Raw genomic sequence first — 10555 nt, 5'->3', positions numbered from 1 at the left:
GTAAGAGAATGAGTTGGAGATGATGTTTCTGATAAAGGGTAGAGATAGGACCAACTTATGGGTTAGAATGTTAGGGTTGAGTTTCCTTTGGGTAGACAGGGCGCTGCTCTTGTATGTATCCAGTTGGTTTCAACCTTTAGCCTTCTCTTAAGCTCATATCCTTTTTGTGAGAGAACTTTGTTCTGTATTGATAAAACCACTTGAGAAGGAGACCATCTTTGTCCTTGACCTTCTACCCTAGCCAAATGAGTTCAATGACGTTGCATAGCTTGATTCATGGTTCTCTGCTAATGAATGTTAAAGGGAGTGATTGATAGGATCGCATGTGTAGATTAAAGATTGGAATCGTCTAAAGTTTTTAAATAAAGTTCCCTCACCATGCATTATAGAATTAAAAACAAGGACTTTGATTCTAACTACTCTATTCAGCATGTTTTAGGTTTTGAGACCCCATCTTCACACCTCTCTTCCATATTTTGTTCTTGATTGTTTGCTTGAGGGCAAGTAAAGAATAAGTTTGAGGGAGATGGTATGTCTATATTTTGTCTCTCTTTAGCATGTATTTATCATGCGTTTAGCTAGGATAACTCATTGTTTTGAATCATTTTCTAGTCACTTTTATACACTTTGCATGTTTAAGTAGTTCTTGCATCATCTTTGCATACATCTTGCTTATTGGAGTATTTCAGGTGTTTAGGAGATGTCCAGACTGTTGGAACCGAATGGAGCCTGATATGTGCACCCGACTCAAGCGCTCAACAAAGGAATCAAACCGTTGGACTCGAGCAATGCAAACCCAGGATTCACGTCATGCAACTCCATACATATGACTCGACCGACGCTCCTAGGAGAGAAGCAACGCGACTCGACCAACATGCGACTTTGACGCGCTCCCAGGAAGAAGCACCAGCATCCCACTCGATCCATCACGCCTGGAATAGATGTCATCCCACTCGATCCATCATGCCTGGAATGAATGTCATCCCACTCAACCGACCACGCCTGGAAGAGATGTCATTCCACTTGACCAACCACGCCAGACATCCGACTTCTTCCACCTCTTTGATCGAGTCGAGTGAAAATTTTACTTTGAGATTCAGCTTTTGACGTCTTCATGAAAGTTGTAGGCGTGGTTCAATAGTTATCACCGTTTTAGTGGATGCATATACACCCAGCTTGAGTCGCATCACCTCCACTCGACCCAGCTCGAGTCGCATCACCTCCACTCGATCCAGCTCGAGTCGCATCACCTCCACTCAACCCAGCTCGAGTCGCATCACCTCCACTTGATCCGTTCCACTCAACCGCACCCCAGGGAGAGACGACACGCGACTCGACCGCACACGTCAGGAAGAAAGACGCTCCGACTCAGCCAACCCGATTCCTGAACCGACCTTCTATCTTGTCGTTATATGTTTTAAGGCTTTCCATGTTTTACTATAAATACATTTTGTTAAGTCTTTACCCGGGACATCTTGCTTTTCCTGAAGGTTTACCTAGCCACCTATTTTGAGATTTTGTAATCCAGAGATCTTTGAACTTATTTAGTTTTTGCATTTGATTTCTTCTACAAAGTTGTTCAACTCATTTTTATTTATCTGATGATGCTTGATTCAATGTTTTCTAAGATTGTATCCTTGATGATGATTTCTAGATCCGAGTAGTGTGATAGTTCTTGAGGATGGGACATATTAGGTGGAGAATCCTAGTATGTAGGGTGTTTAAGTTTAGATTCGTGGGATTTCCTTCTGGACTAAAGTTAGAAATAATAGTTTCTCTATGATCAATTGGAATTAAGTCTTAGACATTTCCACACCCAAAGGTGTTTGATGAAATGTCTGACCAACTAGTGCCAGAGACTTATATTCCTAGCCTAAGAGATTAGTTGTCTAGGATGTTTGTTGACGTGAATGAACTTGTTTGTCATGCCTGCTTGATCATGTATCTCTAGCGAGAGCTAGGTTTGGAAGTGGTTGAGTCTGAGTAGCTTCTGTCAAGAGATTATATTAGCTAAGTCGTGATGTTCATTGTCTAGGGATAGTTTGTTTGTGGAATGTTAAACACTCTATAGACTAGGAGACTCAACTGACATCAATTGCTCACATCCTTAGGACTCCTATCCTTCTGATTTTTATTGCATTCCTGAGACTGTTTTGGTTCTTGTTGTTTAGTTCACGCTTAGACTCGTTTCTGCCTTTACTCATGTTTACTTCTTGTCATGCATTCTCGTTTCTAGTTCTGTAGCTCATTTCCCTTTTGCAGTCTAAGCATTCTAGGATTGTTAGATATAAAACCACTCTTTGAATTGGCTTGACTTGTGATTTCTTGATTGCATCTTGAGTGGTAGCATCATCCCATTTGGATTGACACCTTAAGTACTACAACTACATAAGGTTAATTGAACCTGCTAGGAGACATACAAAAATCCTAGTTTAAAATGTCATTCAATGGGCATAGAAGAGATGATGAGTAAACTCCAAGAAGAGCTTTCAGAAGATATAATAAGAGCCAAGTTATGCTTTGATATCTACCATGATATCATACTTAAGAAGATTGAGATGTTTAGAGGTTGATATTTTTTTTCAGATGGTAGATTCTATAATTTACAATGGATTTATTGGAACCATATGGTGTGTGTTTTGGGATTATGAAGTAAATGATAAAGATACTTAGAAAATTGTGTGTTTTGTGAAAAAAAATTATTTTGGATGGTATTTTTACAGTTTAGAGAAAGAATGAAAGTTATTTAGGAAGAGAAAAAATCAGGATGGTATTCCTCAAAAAAAAAAAAATCAGGATGGCATTCTTTAAATGCACATCTAGGAGGTTCGAACCCGCGACATCGTGAATTTACAAGTGGGCGAGTAACCAGTAGACCAAAGCTTGTTATTCAAGAAATAGTTATAAACTTTAAAATATATGGTGAAATATTTAGGAAGGGTTTACGGAGGTACGAACCCGCGACATCGTGAATTTACAAGTGGGAGAGTAACCAGTAGACCAAAGCCTGTTATTCAAGAAATAGTTATAAACTTTAAAATATATGGTGAAATATTTAGGAAGGGTTTACGGAGGTTCAAACCCATGATATCGTGAATTTACAAGTGGGAGAGTAACCAGTAGGCCAAAGCCTTTTATTCGAGAAATAGTTATAAACTTTAAAATAAATGGTGAAATATTTAGGAAGGGTTAATAAAAAATCAGGATGGCATTCCTCAAATGTGCATCCAAGAGGTTCGAACCCACAACTTTGTGAATTTACAAGTGGGAGAGTAACCAGTAGGCCAAAGCTTGTTATTCAAGAAATAGTTATAAACTTTAAAATATATGGTGAAATATTTAGGAAGGGTTTACAAAAAATCAAAATGACATTCCTCAAATGCGCTCTCAGGAGGTTTGAACCCTCGACATAATGAATTTACAAGTGGAAGAGTAACCAGTAGGCCAAAGCTCATATAGTGAAATATTTTGGAAGGGTTTACAAAAAAACAAATGCCATCCTGGATGTTCGAATCTATTACTTCGTGAATTTACAAGTGGGAGAGTAACCAGTAGGCCAAAGCCTGTTATTCGATAATCAGTTATGAATTTTAAATTATATAGTGACATATTTAGGAAGGGCTTAGGTAAAGACTGAATGGTTTGGAAAGGTTTAGTGAAATTCATCATAATGGGTGAATTCAGTATGCAATGTTTTTTTACAGTAACATGTTGCGGTAAAAAACACACACACAAAGAAACACTCAAACACACAATAGAGATTTAGAAACACATTTGTTTAAAATTTATAATATTCAGAAAGGACTCCTTGAAACTCAGGATACCCTTCATGAAAATGTCTTATGAATATCAGTATGCTATGAAATTTACATCTATAGAGTGTAGAGTGTTCCTGAATAAATCTAGTAACAATTAAAAAAAAAATGCATACAATTCATCATATTGGAAATCTGCAAGTACTTTTATTATGTCCTTATCTACCACATTTGCCGCACTTGTTTCTTTGAGATATAGAACCTGGTACACCAATCTCTCCAACTGATCTCTTTCTCTTTTTCGGCGGTCTCCCACTCTTTATCCTAGCTTGTGGTGGTGCACAGAAAAATACAGCTAAAGAATCTGGAAATACCTAACTCTTCACATTTCCACTTGGATGAATGCTCTCAGCATATGCTTTAGCCCATATATCTGTCAAATAGAAGTGATCAACCAGTTTGTATTCATCCATGTTTGTATGCTTTGTAGCAGCAATGGCGTAAGTGCAAGGAATCCTATCAATGTGAAAGACACAGCAAGTACAAGTCTTGTTCTTTAGGTGGACAACAAACTTATTCTTATCATCTTTGACCTCAAACTCATGTAGATCCACTTGAAAAACATTTTGTTTCATTGCATCATTGAACCTTAATACTATCTCCTTTGTAACATTTGGTGTAGCACGTTTGTTGTGTTTGGCAGCTTTTTCCTGTCGCTAATAAAACCATGTTGTAAGGGTTAGCCTGATTGTCTTAAGAAGTGAAATCACTGGTAACTCCCTAAGATCCTTTAACATAGAATTCAATGACTCAACAATGTTGGTTGTCATAATATTGTAGCGGTTAGATGGTGCATAACAACGAGCCCACTTCCTGAAATCAGCCTCTTCTAAATATTTGGCCAGCTTTGGATTAGAATTCTATATATCTCTAAAAAAACTTCAAATTCCTGAAACGTATAAGTATTAGCTGCTGCTTCGACAAGAAGCAAGAAGCTTTTACTCCTGAACTTTACTTTGATGTTGTTTTGGAGATGAAATTTGCAAATGCCATGATGGGATGCTAGATACAATTCTGAAATTGCTTTTTCAATGGAATGAGCACAATCATAAACAAATACCAAATCTGGTGCATCAGGGATGATAGAGAGCAGACACCTAAAGAACCAATTCCATGCAATATCATTTTCTGAATCAACAATTGCAAATGCTATTGGATATAAGTGAAAATCTCCATCTTGTGCAGTAGCTGCTAGCAAAGTTCCCTTATACTTTCCTTTTAGGAATGTATCATCAACAGCAATCACTCTTCTCATTAAATAAAAACCTCTAATCGACTAGCCAAATGCGATGAACACATATTTGAATTTTCCAACAGGATCCAACTAAAGGTAAGCAACTGTTCCTGATTTTTTTTCCCTTGCCATGTACAACCATTTCGCTAGATTTAAATAATTGTCCTCAGCAGTGCCTCTAACCAAATTCTGACCTTCCTCTTTTGCTCTCCAGACTTTTTTGTATGGTATGCATACTCCATGATCTTTCCTGACCAACTCCATAATCTATTTTGGTTTCAATCCAACTTTCTTTTCTCCATAGTTGCTGCAGTAAAAACTCCCAAGCAATTTTGCAGTAGCTTGTCTATCGTTACCATTTCTGTGGGTTGTGTCATAATTGTGTTCATGACAATACTTCTTCACCACAAAGAATTCAGATGATAGTACCCTAGTCGCACGCATTTTCCAACTGCATTTATCATCAACACATCCCAAAACAACTCTTGTTTTGTTTGACCATAGGCATCTGAACTCAAACTTCCATTCAAGTGTCCACTTTCTCATCTTCAACATCACCTCTTCCTTGTTCTTGAAATATTTGTTCACATATATATCATCAGCCCCTCTAGTAGAATGTGAACTTACCATAGATATAGGAATAGGATCTGGAGCAGGAACCAAATGCTTTGAATAAAATCATTTTCCTTTTTCAGCCATTGACATCTCCTTATCACTATATGTCCTAGAGAAATCACTTCCAATAGAAAAAAATACATATATTAGTAAATGAAAACGACATTTGCAAGTAATTATAGCTGGAATATCATCCTTAGAATTCTTGATATTCATCATTTTATGATTTAGGAAGGTCTTCCTAAAAATATATGAATATTGTTTAAAAACTTATGTTGAGGAATCTAACCTTGTGTGTTTCATGTGAAGTCGGATGTAAACTTCCTGTAGGGACCAGAATAGGATCTCGAGCAGTAGGCAAAAAAAATAAATTATTGGTCTTTTCTTTTTCAGTGGTTGAGCATGTATCACAATGTAGCTTAGAAACTGAGATGTCATTACCAAATGATTGATCAAATTCCGACAGGAGGAATTAAGTTATATCACTATGACAAATTAAGTATAAGAAAGTTACAGTTAAAACAAAAGTAAGAGTCATGTATATATTACTTACTGATACACACAAACGTCCTATTTCAGGATTTCCTTGTATCTTTCTGATGAAGTGCACACTTGGCGATCATTGAGAATAAAGATCGGTGGAGAATCTTCTACCATTAACAGAGTATATCTCCACCATACTTACATCATACCTATAATTACATACACAACTTAGACAAACCTTCAAAAACATTATAGCACCAACCAGAATTCATATGTATACTACAGCAAAATTGATGTTTGAATACCGATAACACCCACAAAAAAGATTCATTTCTATTCTCTATTCATTCTTTAGTTAATCAAACAGAAAAACTTACAATTACATCAGAAATGAATCGCTTGAATTTTGTGGATGGTACATTCCTGAAAAAACACAACACTACAATCAAGCCAATGAAAAACCAAAATCACAAAACAATAAGACTACAGAATCTGCTAATTTCTCTATATAGAACCACAAGTCAAAATTTCTTCCTAAATTTCAAAGAACCCCACAATTTGAAACTCGGAAATCGCGATAGGTGAAGAAGAAAAAGAAGAAGAAAGAGAAATTGATGATAGCCATCGATTTAGCACCTGATTGAAGCTTCACGGGATCAAAGTAACGATTAATTAAAGCTTCAGTTGAGCGATTTAGTCTTGATGAAAAATCTGAGATCAGAAATGAAGATCTCAGATCGGAAAATTCATCACAAGCTTCGCCGGAGAAAAATGTAAGAGAGATCGGTTTTGATTTTTTTGAGTTTTTTTAAATAATAAATATTATTTTTTATTAATAGGGCAATATTAAAAAATGCTAGATTAGGAACATTTCAGCATGTGTGGTATTTTTGGAACAAAAACCCAAAGTAGTGTCATCCAAAGGTATTTCTCCAAAATAAAAAAATTTGCTTGGATAGATTTTTCTAATAGTTCGTTAATTAGGCACTGATTTGGAAACATATGAATTTTGCATCTCATTAATGTTGCAATTTGACTAAATTATAGGTGTTATGAAGGATCATGTTTAATATATTGAAAACATTCACTACAAGAAATATGCGTATTCTTAGCACACAAAAAACGCTATTATATCGTTTAGATAACAATTTCGTAAACGCTGTCTTTGTCAGTACTATCTTAGAAGGGCACATACAATAGCGTTTTTTTCCTATGCTATTAATTGTCTCTCTATAATAGCGTCATGTTTTTGCTATATTAAAATTATTATTAGCGTTTTTTATTTGCTATATTAAAATTAATTGTAGCGAAATATTTGTACTATGATTTTGTAAACTGTAGCAATATATTGTTGCTATAATATATTTCATTTATATATCATATACAGCTTCTGCAAAAAATTCAATATATAAGAAAAACTTTCTAGAAGGCTCAAAATATAATACATCTCATTAACATTACATTAACCAAAGCAAGTCTTACATAATATTAACCAAAACAAGTCTTACATAACATTAACCAAAACAAGTCTAACATAACATCGATTCAAATCTTAAACTAACACCACAAATCAACAAATTCTTACAAATAACCTGAAGGGCAGAAACGTTGGTGGGGGAAAGGATTGAGTGTCACTGTCTGAGAAGTTCCATCTACAGCATATTGAGTGTTGTTTTCTACAACAGAATCGGATACATCCACTAGTACAGTACTTGCTTTAGACTTCATCAAACACTATAGATAAGAATGGAAACTGCATTGGTAAACATAGCATAAATGACGAGGGTTAGAGCATAGAAATATTTTAAGCTCAACTTCAAACAAAGTCTAGCCAAAGCTGAGATAAAAAAAAACGTAACTTAGCATTCACCATGCCTCTTAGAAAAAAAAATGGAACTGTGAAAGGAGAAAATGAAACAAGGGATGTAAGCAGAAATACTTTGTCAAGGCTGGAGTTAAGTTCACTTAGTTTCTTCTCAGCTTCATTAGTCCGAGTTTCTGTGGAATCTTTCTCCTTGTTCTTTTGCTCCAAAAAGTACGTCTAGCTGAATGACAGAAGTAGCATCACAAAAAAAAATCAGATTCCGTGTGCATATTCTAGCGTATAAAACAGATATAATTATTGAACATAAAAGTCTCACATGCTTCTCTAATTCAGCAGCTCGTGCTTGAGCCTTTCCAAATTGTTTTGTAGCTCCTTTGTCTCCATCTAAGCCAAGATACTGCAAAGCTCTAGGTCCACTCTCTACATACTACAGTCATCACTGCAATAACCAGAAATAAAGACACTCATAAGTTTTAGAAAATAAACAGAGAGACTTTACCTTTACCAGAAGAGATTCGAAGCAACCTCCGATGACGGTACGATCCACAATACTATCATCAACGGCCTCGAGATTCGGAAGATTGGATCTTGCGGGTAAGATCTTTGAAGAGGAAAGAAAATCTTAAGAAATTGGGTCAAGTTACAAGAAAGAATATGACATAAGCTCTTAGCAACAGATTTGAAGTTTCATATATGAAAAAGCTAATATCACCATGGGAGAAGAAGTAAAAGACTCTCATATACAGATCAAGTTAAGGTCAAATTCAAAGATTCTGCAATATAAACAAACATATAGAGACAGAGGCAGATTTATATAACCAGTTTCAAATCGACATCACCAAACTCCAGACTCAAGCATCGAAAATCTTAGAAAGAGCTTATCTCAGCAAATCACTAGAATAGAAGCGTGATTACCAACTTAAACTGTTTCAAACATGGAAAATACACAAACAAATTACCAACAACACACTCATGCTTTCAAAAAATGTACCAGAAACTAGATGAAATTTGAACCCAAACGCTGAGAAATCACAGTTCCAGCCCAGAAATTTCCATCGGAGCAAGGACCGAACTGAAAAGGTTGCTCGACGAATCCAATTAGGTTGATCCAATTCGAAATTTCTGGCTTGTACTCAATAACTGCAGAAATCTTCAACAGAAATAAGAAATCTATGAGCTGTAGAAGAGGAGGAACTTATAAAAAATCTTAGATCTTAAACTTAAATCAAGCAAAATTAGAATAAAACCCTAGATCCCCTTTCATAAACTTACTCGGCGAGATTAAGAGAAAAAGACGCCTCCGCCGTGCCTTTACTCTTCTTCACACTCCTGTCACCAGATCTTCAAACGACTGTTTGTTGTCGACAAGCTCAAAGACTTCATCACAGCTTCAATTCATTCTCTCCCTGTTGATTACGTCGTTGCAATGCTTATCTCTCGTCTCACTCATGGCTGCTTAGCCAAAACCTTGGCTTCTCCCTACTCTTAACCCTAGAGAGGAAGAAGAAGTGTGAAGGAGATGAGGAAGAGAAAAGAAGGAAATAAAACGATTCAGGTTTTCCTTGGTTGAGAAAAAAAAAAGAGAGATGGTTTTTATTTTCTTTTTCTTTTTGACTCTAGAACTTCTACGTGTAGTGGGGGAATTTTTAGTCAATTTTTATTAAGTGTTAGGGGAAAGAGTGATTTTTGGTTCCCGCTTACATACTTTTAGGTGTAGCGTTTTAAAAATGCTATTATATAGACTTATTTCTAAAATTTTATCAACGATAACACTTGCGAAAACTGTGCTATGCTTTTCTGCTATCAATGCCCATATTTTATGTAGTGATTGAATTTGTTAGGGATTTAGGGATAGTGATTGTTATCAATGTTAGTTGTTATGATTTTTAGAAGTTCGAAAGATTTAGTTATATGCTTGTTAGGTAAAATATATTACTCGCAAATCTTTTTTAGGAAACATATTTGTGATTGAAACAAGAACTTTTTCAAGTATCTACTTATGAATGAATATATGCAAACATGCAATTAGAGATATAAGCAGAGATTATCAGAATGTATGCAAGGTGTTTCAATACTATTATGATGTTGTAGCATAAAGGATGTCAATCCATAAAGAGTGTGATATGTAAGCAGTCAAGATGTGATCAGTGCATTCAAGTTAAGCCAAATATCAAGTTGATTTGTTTCTAACAACCTAATGACAATAATGAAATGCAATGAACTAAGGCACTTAAGACAATACTAATGCTAAATTAAATTGTAGAACAAGTGCAATAAACTATGCTAAGCAAGAGAAAACTAATAACAAATGCAATTAAGAGCAAACTGGAATTAAACAGAACATAAACAAGGAAGTAAAATGGCGCTCGAGTATGTGCACTCGGTCGAGTGCATGGTCGAGCAGGTGGTCGAGTGGTGCATAACAGAAGAACAAAAGCAAAACAAAGAACAGAGATGCAAAATAAACGATGACAAATGATTAAATATGAAAGCAGTAACAAACAATGAGCAAATAAATCCTAAAGATGGGGTTAATTGGTTGGTATCAAGCTAAGCTTACCCAGATTGTTTAACGAACTTCAC

General features: G+C 35.6%; 1 long non-coding RNA gene across 3 annotated transcripts; it reads right to left on the bottom strand.

Moving 5' to 3' along the window:
• LOC104707302 lies at positions 7575 to 9608 on the bottom strand. 3 transcript variants are annotated; one of them, XR_754613.2, is made up of 6 exons: positions 9245 to 9606; positions 8964 to 9122; positions 8498 to 8593; positions 8289 to 8411; positions 8087 to 8192; positions 7575 to 7900 (listed from the first exon to the last, which is right to left on the bottom strand). It is a non-coding gene; the product is annotated as an uncharacterized LOC104707302 (long non-coding RNA). The 3 variants fall into 3 exon arrangements; XR_754612.2 differs by having other exon boundaries at positions 8498 to 8573; positions 9245 to 9605; XR_754611.2 differs by having other exon boundaries at positions 8498 to 9122; positions 9245 to 9608.

Source organism: Camelina sativa, chromosome 8 (assembly GCF_000633955.1).
Source record: "Camelina sativa cultivar DH55 chromosome 8, Cs, whole genome shotgun sequence".
Lineage (NCBI taxonomy): Eukaryota > Viridiplantae > Streptophyta > Magnoliopsida > Brassicales > Brassicaceae > Camelina > Camelina sativa.
This window is presented reverse-complemented; position numbering and strand designations above follow the sequence as displayed.